Source organism: Sinohyriopsis cumingii, chromosome 7 (genome assembly GCF_028554795.1).
Source record: "Sinohyriopsis cumingii isolate HCF-2022 chromosome 7, ASM2855479v2, whole genome shotgun sequence".
Classification (NCBI taxonomy): Eukaryota; Metazoa; Mollusca; class Bivalvia; order Unionida; family Unionidae; genus Sinohyriopsis; species Sinohyriopsis cumingii.
Genome location: NC_142967.1, coordinates 90,446,859 through 90,458,887, shown reverse-complemented (window position 1 = coordinate 90,458,887; position 12,029 = coordinate 90,446,859). Strand labels below are relative to the sequence as shown.

General features: G+C 35.9%; 1 protein-coding gene across 3 annotated transcripts in view; it reads right to left on the bottom strand.

Moving 5' to 3' along the window:
- Positions 1-7,726, bottom strand: part of LOC149795690 (uncharacterized) — a 34,238-nt gene extending 26,512 nt beyond the window's left edge. For all 3 annotated transcript variants that reach the window (XM_089965563.1, XM_089965565.1, XM_089965564.1), the window contains exon 1: positions 7,626-7,726. The gene's annotated coding sequence lies outside the window, so the exon portion shown is untranslated. The remainder of the gene's footprint in view (positions 1-7,625) is intronic.
- Positions 7,727-12,029: the final 4,303 nt, after the last annotated feature.

Sequence of the window (12,029 nt, the reverse complement as noted above, 5' to 3'; positions counted from 1 at the left end):
TTGTTTTACATTTGTATGACTTATTAGTAAACATTCTTTAGTTGAATATTTGTCCCCAATATTACAACAAAATTTATATTTGACTCCAAGATGATGGCAAATTTTCTAATACAGACTCAGATCTCAACTTTCTGATGCTTGATTTGTTAACATCAATTCAATCTAATGTCTGACTGGCCAACACAAAATCATTCTGTTGTCTGACTGGTTAACACGAAATCATTCTGTTGTCTGACTGGTTAACACGAAATCATTCTGTTGTCTGACTGTCCAACACAAAATCATTCTGGTGTCTGACTGGTCAACACAAAATCATTGTTGTCTGACTGTCCAACACAAAATCATTCTGTTGTCTGACTGGCTAACATGAAATTATTCTGTTGTCTGACTGGTTAACACAAAATCATTCTGTTGTCTGACTGGTTAACACGAAATCATTCTGTTGTCTGACTGTCCAACACAAAATCATTCTGTTGTCTGACTGGTTAACACAAAATCATTCTGTTGTCTGACTGGTTAACACGAAATCATTCTGTTGTCTGACTGGTCAACATCAGATGATATACCAAATCTGAATCAGAAATCCTAAGTCTGAGCGTGAGGATTTATCAAAATTATCACACCTCACAGACAGAATATATATATTTTGGATACATCAGAATTAACACCACAATAAGCAAATACATTTTCATCCCCTACCCTTAAAAAAAAAATGTGGACCATTTGCCAGAAAGTAATGCACATGTATACACAGTGTACTGAGAATATGTAGACTGGTTTAGCAAGAATAATATACTGAATTTAAAGAAAATTCATCATATACAGTAAAGATTGTTTATAACATTTCACATGGATTCTTATAACTGTGAAATACTATTATCCAAATTCATAATTTGGTTTTTAAAATGTAGAAAGCAAATTATTTCTTTTGTTCTTTAATTGCAATGAACCAGCAAATTGTGACTGTAAATTACTGATTATGTATACATGTGTTGTTAGCACACTTTGTTATATACATGCCTACCATTGTTATATGGTTTCAGTGTCAAATTGAACTAATTTTCTGATAGACCTCACAAATCAAACACTACAACCAATTATAAACTATAGGTAAGGAATGTTATAACAAAAACTTTGGGTTATGTAGTAGTATGGATTATGTAGCAATTTGGAATCTGGCCAGGGAAGTTAAACTTGAATGTTTAACAGCCAATATTTCAATTTGGAACTTAACAAACAACTATTACCATACCAACATTTTCCTCCATTTACAAAATAAATTACATTACTTTTGATAATAATGATGGCACAATGGACTCATTTGCAGTTAAACACTACAATGTATAATCTACACAACATCAACTAGTGCAGGCCAGCAGTACAAGAGTACATTTAATGCTTGCATATACCTCGTCTGATGTCCTACCAGTTTTTGTCATAAGTGGTTGTAAAAATGCATAAACTTTGATTCTGAACATTGCTTTCACATTTTTTACAACTTTTATTGACTATTAATGTAACTCTGACAAGCAACAAAAACCTGAAAACACATTTATTGACAACTTAGAGCGTTGGAATGTTGCTGAGGTGAAATCTAGAGAAAGTCACTTTTGCCTTCCATTGCACTTGGACAATGTCAAGGAACCATTACTCTTGAAATGTCAAGGAATCGTTACTCTTGAATGTTATGCTTATGGTGACTGCCCATACCTTGTGAGCTGATACGTGCAAGAAATTCAGAAGTTCAAACATTAGTTCTTTATACACAGAGCAAATAACCCAGAAGGTACTCTGTAGGAAGAAATCAGAGCCTGATGTCACCAATTCCTTCTCTTTCTACAAGACTCTGGATCGGAGGCATTGATGGGAAGGCATGAGCGTCTAGAACTTCCAGTTCAAGGAAAGAGCTCTGACCCTACTAACTTTTGAATCTGGGATCTGAAACAGATCCAGGATTAGTCAATCCCAGTGAGTGCAGATTTGTATCAATATCGAGGGGTGAACATACCATGTTGTTTTAAGAAATTACTCCTACTGAACAGTGAATCTGATAGAACATTGGGTCTGCAAAGGATGTGGATTTATTTGATGACACCACTCAAGAAAAGCCCCAACCATGGATTTTTGCTCCCCATGCCTTTGTATGTACTTTTCAAGCGTGTAACTGGTGGACAGGAAGAGAATGCCCTTTCCAAAGTATCTCTTGCCACAACTATCTCTTTCATCAATCTGAGACAGGGTATGTGAAGAAAATATATCACCACCCTGCCTTTGTTATGATTATGTTTTATATATATATAATTTGTATTGTGTGATTGACCTTAATTTATAATTGAGGGTAGGGATTGGGCATACATGTCTCAAGTCACATAAGATAAGCCTGATTACATGTACTAATTTTCGAGTTCTGGATACAGTGTTGATTCTGACTTAAAATGTTCTAGAACCAATTCTGTTTACAGCCTGAAGGAAATTTCCGTTGAGATAACATTGTTCCTGTTTGATCAGACATACTTGGAAATGCATCAAAAGAATTAATCCAAGTTGTCAATGGCATGTTCACTATCCTGGTCCAAGTCAGAAGTCCTGGCAGAAGAAATTGTAAAGCAATCAACTTATAACTGACCACATGAATGGATTTCTGGGCATGTGCAGTCAAGCGGGATGAAAGATGCGTGAAACAATGCCGACAGGTTGAGGCATGCAGCAAATCACAGAAGTGATTAAGACTAAAGCAAAACAAGGTCAGACACCATTTAGATTATTCACACCTTGTTGATTTGTCATTTTAATTGTGATGAGTCTGTTTCATAGCATAAATTCCCACGCATGGCTAATTTCAAATTGTGTGACACAGTCCATTTTGCATGAGCTGCATGGCCTGGCAGCATCAGTAAAGTCATCCAAAACTGTTAATTGTGAGAGAGATCACCCTAGCCAGTACTGGGAAGCATTGGTATGTCCATCTATGATCCTGACTGGCTACTTACCATCATGGTACTACGGTAGTCCTTGATTTACTGCCAAGATCTGTTTTGTCTAAGGTGGCTGTGGTGGCAACAGATGGGCTGGTACTGGATGTGAAACCTGTGATGACATGGTTTACTTAATTTTCTCCTGGACCAAGAAGCTCTTCACCTTCAGTGTTTCTACTAACAGACAGCTGTTAACTGACACTGTGTCAACAGTTATACTGGTGGAGTCTTCGCCTTTGCTGGAGTATTTCTCAACTCTCCACTGCATCACATACAACTGACACAGTTAACATGGCTAGCTTCCTCTAAGCTTAAAATGCCTGCACTCTCTGCAGTTTTTTGTTGTGACCACTGTGTTGATACCTTAACTATAAAGAGGAAGAATGGCATATACTGGTGAAATGAACCAAACATTGTGTGAGCTCACTGTGATGCCAGTGACGAACAGAAATGTCTAGAAGCAATTCACTGTATGGAAATACCACACAGAGTTCATACACATGTACCAGGTGGAGAACTGAGATGAATTTAAGCACTACAGAACATAGGGCAAGACAAATAAAGTGTGAATTATATGTCTATAAAATGTGAATTCTATGTCTAACATAGAACAGATCAAGAAATAGGCACAAATACTGCTGGAGTATAGTCACTAGTGTGAAAAAACTCTTACATATTCTTATGCAGCAGTCATCATTTTAAGAATATTCTTAAATTTTTGTGAAGTTAAAGAGATGATAATAAATATGATAAAAACAAAATTTCAATGCTTTATTTCTATTTTACTGTACCCAAAAAAACGTAATCCGTATATGTATAAATGTAAAAATAATTTGGTAAAAAAACGTAATGATTATGCCAAAAGTGTAATCATTGACATGTATGTAGTGATGCGAGTCAAATTACATGCAGTGTAAAGACTGTAGATACCTACAGATTACACAGCAGTTCTTTCTATTCTTGGAAATATGCAGTGTCAATGTGTTAATAATTTTGAATATATTGATTTGGAATTGTACCAATGGGTCAAAACACATAGAAAATAAAAACACCTTTGTAGTCTGCTGCCTAGATGATTATATTATTCAAATCAAAATTAAAAACAAATTTGGAGAGTTGGATGCCCTGGGCCTATCTAATTATAGATTAATCTCCTGTATTCAACTTGAGATGCCAAAAAGGCATGTTAAAAAAAAACAAACCTAGTTTGCCTGAAAAAACTTTAAGCATGCCAACAAAATATGGCATACAGATTTTAAAGTTCTTGAAAGATCTTGGTAAGTTATTAATGTTCACTGATGGTGCTCCATTTGTAGCTCCCTCCATGTTATGAAAATCATATGTTTTAATTGTAAGTGTACAAAGCAAAGTCCATTTGTAGTTCCCTCCATGTTATGAAGATTTTGTTTTAATTGTAATTGTACAAAATAAAGTCCATTTGTAGCTCCCTCCATGTTATGAAGATTTTATGTTTTAATTGTAATTGTGCAAAAGCAAAGTCCATTTGTAGCTCCCTCCATGTTATGAAGATTTTGTTTTAATTGTAATTGTGCAAAAGCAAAGTCCGTTTGTAGCTCCCTCCATGTTATGAAGATTTTGTTTTAATTGTAATTGTACAAAATAAAGTCCATTTGTAGCTCCCTCCATGTTATGAAGATTTTATGTTTTAATTGTAATTGTACAAAACAAAGTCCATTTGTAGCTCCCACCATGTTATGAAGATTTTATGTTTTAACTGTAATTGTGCAAAAGCAAAGTCCATTTGTAGCTCCCTCCATGTTATGAAAATTGTATGCTTCGAGCCAAAAATAAATTGTATTTCCAGTCAGCCAGCCATCCCTGTTTTTTTTTGCCAACCCTTGCACACACCCATAAAAATAATATTTCAAAAACAAACAAAATTCCCGAAATTGATTAAAGTTGATTTGTGCATATAAGTGAGCTGGTTTAGTCCAGAACTTGAATTGCTTAGTACATTATATATACTAATAATTATAATATCTGTACAGTAAAACCTGTTATGAGACACTGCCCCTTCTGCCAATAAAAAGTGGTCTCTCAAGACAGTTGGTCTCTCATAGCAGATTTGTACTAAAGGACCAGTTTTCAAGGTCCAGTTTCAGAACAATTTCAAGAAAAATAACTACAATCACTGTAGATATATTCCATTCTTTATTAATAGTTATTGCTAAAATATTGTATGCATTCATCTAAAAACAAAATTATATAGAAATAAAGATATACTTCTATCATTAAACATGAAATCACATTTACATTTGAAGATCACATACTTTAGCTTATGAAATAATTTCTGAATTACTCGTTTTCCTTTATAATAACCTAAATTTGCTTTACTGACACTTAAACTGCCTTTTTGCGAGTGGTCTGCTCTTTTTCACTTCTTTCAGTTACAATAATTATTTTCTCCAGCCTTAAAATTTGTCTCTTTTTAGCTGGAGTTTTGTCCATCGTTATTAAGGTTCTAGGTGTTAAAATTATTACTATTAGTACTCAATCGTATTATCGAACGTAAAGACGGTTTTGACTGGGCTGTGGGAAAATATGAAAAATCTATACATGTGCATTGCATATCTAACAATTAATGAAATAAAAAGAAACAATTATCTTATCCAGAAACAGAACCATTTACTCAGAGACAAAAGTCAATGGCTTTTCATTCAAAGATGACATACAGGGATTAACTCTATAAGCAAAGTGTGTAACCCAGTCACATCAACTTGAATAGAAGACAGCTTTGTGGCTGGGATGTAATCACTTAACATCGGGGGAAAATACAACAAACATCACCCATCTTGAATATTATCAATCAAATCCCACAAATGATTCTCTCTTGCTGGTTTAATAGACAATGACCTTATTCACCCCCAGCAATAAGGCTTAATAACTCGATCAGTAGCCAATTTTCATGAAAAACCTAACTCTAATTATACTGTAGTTACTAGATTTTAGCTACAGTCATCCTTCTGTCTTTGACAATAATTTTATTTGCTCCATTATAAGGTATAAGATCAGATTGTAGCATCAATCACACTGAGGCTATGAAATCATAGCTAAATATTGATTGGTGCAAATCTAAAATAAGGGCAAGCTATTATGCTTGGTAACTCAAATTAACCCATTAATCATACGCCAAAATAAAGGGAATTAAAAGTTCATTTAAAAAAAAAAAAAAACAAGATATGCAAGGTAATTTTTAAATAGCCTGGATAACCAGTAAGAAAAAAACTGAAATTCTTTTTCTTTCAAAATTTAACCCTAGTTTGAGTGCTGTAACTTCTTTTTAAACAAAAGAGCCCTAGACAACATTTCCAAAGGCAAGGTCTTGTACCCTATTCTGCAGAGTAGTTTCCCTTTGCTGTGGATGTGGTGCTCTAAAGATAGTACATACTTCTGAGAGAGTGATAAGTGTATGGTGAAGCTGTTTGTACTTGCAACATGCACAGTAGAGAGAATAACGTCATTCCCATTACTTTAATGTACAATGGCTGAAGTTTTTAATATATTTTACTTGTAGAAATTGTCCATGATCTAAGCATACTGTATAGCTAACCAAAATGGCTGCCATCCCAACTCAAAACATCAGCATGAATTATGTAAAGTATACCATTGTTAGCCGTTATTAAAATAACAAAATTAATTTAATTCTGAACGCACACAGTGCAGGGCCAGTTACAACATAAAGCTACACCAGAAGAGTGAGCTGCTAAAAAGTTAGTAGAATTGTTCAAGAGCTGTCTTGAAGCTCTCCACACACAACATTGTCACTAAGATGATTCTAGTGCACAACTTTTTTTTTAATACGAAGAATTTCTAAATTGTTCTCTTCAACAGTGCTCAGCTATGAAATATAATGTTATTTGTTACTTGATTTTCTACGACGTCTTTAGTTTCAAAGTTAGGAAACGATTTGGCTTTAATATGGCGGCTTTGTCTGAATGGTTTTGGAAATATATTTAGTGTAAGAGCAGGCACTAACCCCTCAAACAGTTTGTAGAGGTATGTAATTCTAATCATACTATGCCTAGCTTGGAATGTTAGGAGACTCAGGTCAGTTAACACTTTGGTGATACATCCTGCTTCACTGGTTTGGTAGTCACCAGGTACAAATCTTGCTGCCTGGTGATGAACATTCTTGACTAAATTTTGACAGATTATGTCACTTCGTCTGTTGTAAGACATACAAAACATAAAAGCCACGAAAAATCCTGCAAATCTTGCGAGCTATCGAGAACACGTTGCTAGTAAGAGAGCAGATGACAGGACGATGCAAGTTGTGCCCATACTTTTTTCAATCTCGAAAATATGTGATCCTTTTAAACATGGTTTCTGACCAACAAAAAAAAAGAAAGAAAAAAAATCCTAAACATCTTTAATAGGCGTGTGTCGAATTCATGTTACAGAATCTCTCATTGTTTACATGTCGATTTGTCAACAACTTGAGTGCGATACAGCAATTTTCAATGTTATGATCAGCCTTGTAGAATACTATATACCCACAACAAACAATGTGTAAACATTTACTCGACTACTGGGAGCAGCATCAGTAAAAAGCATAAATTTATAATGAAATCAAATATGAATATTTTTAAGTAGTCACCAACAGTCGGGATAGGGATAGAAAAAACCTACCTTGTATCTAATTGAGCCAAGACAAATGTACTTAAGTAATTGCTTTTGAAGCTGGCGGCTTTAGCAGAAATTAACCAATGGCGAGTCAGGATCAAGTTCGGCTAGTAAACAACTTTGTGTCGCTCCAAACACTGCACCCGGTGCAGATTCAAACCAAACGTGTGCAGAATTGTTAAAGGTTTTATCCTCTTCAAAATGACACTATATTTATGGAAACCGCACGAACAGAAATATAATTAATGCTGTAGACTTGTCAAAGGAGGGTAAATAGAAAGAAAAAAAGTATTTTAAAACAAAAATCATGATAATGATATGCCACAAAGTCGGCAAATTTTGCTCGTCGGGTAATTCTGCGCAACGATATGTCATTTCTGTAAACATTGGATCGTGTGCTATATTGGGTCAAAATCCTTTTTCTATCAAGAAAGATCGATCGTACTTTAATTATGAAAACTGAAATTCATAAAGTGTTCAAAAATATCCCATATTACGACTCGAAATGCATATGAAAATATGATTTTAAAATGTCAACATGAAGACCCACTCAATGACCTTATTGAACCTGTAACCCAGAAAATCCTATTTACTATGTATCATTTAGAATCATACAAATAAATACATTATTTAAAAAATGGAAATGTATACCTTACAAAAATTCTGCATCGTAATCCAAATTTACAAGAGTAGTGAAGGGGGATATTATAGGGTCTATGGGACTTATCATTAAAAATACCCTTGGGACAATATAGGGTCTATGTAAATTTAACATAGAGAAAAATCGTGGGACAATATAGGGTCTATGGGAATTAACATGGCCAAAAATCGTGGGACAATATAGGGTCTATGTAAATTTAACATGGACAAAAACCCCTGGGACTGTATAGGGTCTATGTAAAATTGAAACAGGGAGGGACTCTATTTTTTTTAAAAAAAAATGAAATAAAAAAAGGGGTAGGCAATGGAAAGGCTATCTCTTTTTGAGAAATATGGCTGGCCCTGAAAAGGGCCTTTGGGTTTTTCTTCTTCTTCTTTTATCTTCTTAACTTTTTCCAACATCTTCTTAATTTGTCCATCATTCCTTTCTTCTTCTTCTTTTCTGTTTCCGGCAGCCAGTCCGGGTGGCCCATGGCCCGGAACTTCTCTTGGATTTTCATCCAGTTTGTGTTCAGTTTTTCGAATTCATCCTTTTTTCTTCTATTTTCTTCGTCTTTTCTTTCATTGGACCACTTTTCTTTGATCTTCTTGACCTCTTTGGTCAGCACATTCCTCATTAGTTCTTCAGCTTTCTTAATTTTTTCTAACCCCCACTTTGCGAAACACCAATCTGTCCATTCTACAACGTCTTCTAAAAAGCACCTTGCACTTGTCACATGATCTATTGCTTCTTTTAACTTACCCACTTTGACATACGGTAGGTTAATTAAACCTCTGATTCTCTTCTCCTCATCCTCTATCATTTCTTTCACGATGTTTACGGCTAAGTGCAGGCTGTTTACTTGTCTTGAGACGAAGTTTTTTGTCACTTCATACCTCCATTCCTGTTCAACCCTTTCTGCTACACTCAATCCATCTACCATCCAATACCAACTTCCCATAAGATCGTTGCATAAAGCTGAAGCTGCTGGCATCTTCTTGTTTGCTTATTCCGTAGAATGAGCTCCAATGGCCAACAATGTTAGTTTTATACTGAAAGTGCGGACGTGAAGGAAAACATCCCCCTGAAAGATAAAATTGATCTTACCTAGATCATGACCCAACAACGCGCGGACGTGAAGGAAAACATCCCCCTACTTTCTCATTTCATATAATATAACCCTAACTATACTCTCTACATACGCTAAGAATCAATAAATAAACCCATAATCTACTATTCACACTAACTTACTTTATTAGTTACAAACACAAACACAAACTCACAATCACATACACTTCCACTATTAATAAAGAGTTAGTGTTTATATTCACACTACTCTACCTACACATTGGCTAATCGATCGTTATTTCTTTTCTAGAGTATTGGGTAGCCCTGAAAAGGGCTGTTTTTTTTGTTTGGAACTTCATGGACACCTGGTTAATGGTGGCACCTTCCAGGCCTGGCGCCACATACACATCTTATCCCCCAGTTACTTTTTACCTTTTGGGGGGAGAGAGTAGAGGCAGGATATGTCGCTTCAGAATCCCAATTTTCGCTCTCTGGGATTTTGAAATTTCTTCTCTCCTTTTCCTCCTCCTCTTCTTTGTTTCTTCTTTCCTCTTTATATCTTCTTTCTTCTTCTTCTTTATATTTTCTCTCCTCCTCTTCTTTGTTTCTTCTTTCCTCTTCTCTTATCCTTCCCTCCTCGACAATGGCTTCCGCGGCCAGTTCATTTAATATGCGCCTGGCATATTCCAGATGCACATGAAGCTCCAACAGTTTCTCAAGTCTCGTGTTCATTTTTTGGTGTTGATCAATCAACAAGGGTAGCTGGACTGCCGAACGAGTTTCAATTTATACTGAAAGCGCGGACGTGAAGGAAAACATCCCCCTAATAACATAAAATTCATCTTACCTAGATCATGACCAAAAAAACAACAACGCGCGGACCTAAAAGAAACACTCACTCACTTTTTATGCTACCCATCACTATTTTAAAATTTTTTATAAATCACTTCAATAGACTATCCACATACGCAAATCAATCCAATCTAACCCCAAATATACACCTCAAACACTAAGAAAAGATATCATTTTAATCTACTATCCACACCAACTTACCTGAGCTCTTACTAACACAAACACACCAACACATACCTTCACATTTTTAAAAGCAAGAGTTAGTGTTTATTTTCACACTACTCTAACTACACACATTGGCAAATCGATCGTTATTTCTTTTCTAGAGTATTGGGGTAGCCCTGAAAAGGGCTGTTTTTTTGTTTGCTATGGCATTCTTTTTTTAGTTTCTAAGAATGCGATGTCCTCTGAGGATAGACTTTCTGGCGATAGGTCTGCTTCTTCGGAAAGAGAAGAAGAACTCTTTGGTGTCGATACGGCAATCGACAAAGCCTCTGTCAGCTTCAGGTTGCTGCTGCTGCTGCTGTTGTTGCTGTTGTTGTTGCTGTTGCTGCTGTCTCTGAAGTCTGTACTTCTCTGTCCATTCTTCTTTCTCCCTGTTCATTTCTTCTCTGAAGAGTTCTTCTATCAGGTCTTCAGTGATTTTTAACATTCTCACATTCTCTATTTCTTCTGGCTTTGGTATCAGACTGTGTCTGACCCTATGCAAATTCACGTAGGCTTCGTTGAGCTTAGCTAGTTTGGAGCACATCTTCGTAGGAGGATGAGTCGACAATGGATGGTTAGACTGGGAACAAACCGGTTCTTAAAGTCAAAGCGCGGACGTGAAGGAAAACATCCCCACACGGTTTTTCGAGCCGCAACGTTCATGAGAGGGATAGTAAGAAATGAAAGAGCATCAATCCAACATTCTTATAGCTAAACAAAAGACAAAAGCATTTTTTCAAAACACAACATTTTTTATTCAAAAATCACTTAACACTAAACAACAACTCTAACATTTTTAACAATATAACATCAAACAATTTTTTCAAATCACCAACAATTTTTTCTCAATTGACAATCTACTTTGAACAGGGCTGACAACGTTGTGAATGAAATTGTGATTTCCACTGTTGGAAATCATTAGGCCATTGATGGACACTACGTTTCCTAGCTTGAGACAAAAGATAAGCATAATGGTCACAAAACCATCGATCTACTTTCACATCATTTCTAGCAGAAGAACGAGGATCGAAATGAGTCACTAAATGTTCTAAGGAATAGCCCAGGCTGCGATGATGCAGAAAATACACACAATATTGTCCACACACCAAGGAATCTGTGCCTTGTAATTTCACGTTATTGAATCGGGTGGTTTGAGCATTTCTTCTCATAAAGTCAATGATATCGTCTTCCAAAGGGGGCAATCCGTACGAATCGAAATATTCCACACATCCTTCTTGAGGAAAGTAGACGGCTACCCAGTGGGTTCCTGGGAGATGACTGTCGTCCGTGTTGATCACGTAAGCTTGATGGTCTTTAGGTTTGCGATGAGGGAGTTCATCTTTAGCACAGACGACAGGATTCCAAGAAGACGTATACGAACTGTGGTTCAAAAGGTAATAAAGTTCCCAGGTATCCATTGATTTGTGTGTTGTTTTTTTCTTTTTCTTCACAGGTAATAATAAGTCGTCAATTCGATCCTGACTTTTTGCTTGAAAATGTCTGACGAATAAACGGTTATTCGTTCTGTTTCCTCACTCTGATTCAGGAGAGCTTCGATACGATGGATCTCTTGAGTGGTTAATGGTGGACAAGAATGTTCACGCAAGTCTTTATACCACTGGTGCAACACGTCTTTGTCCGAG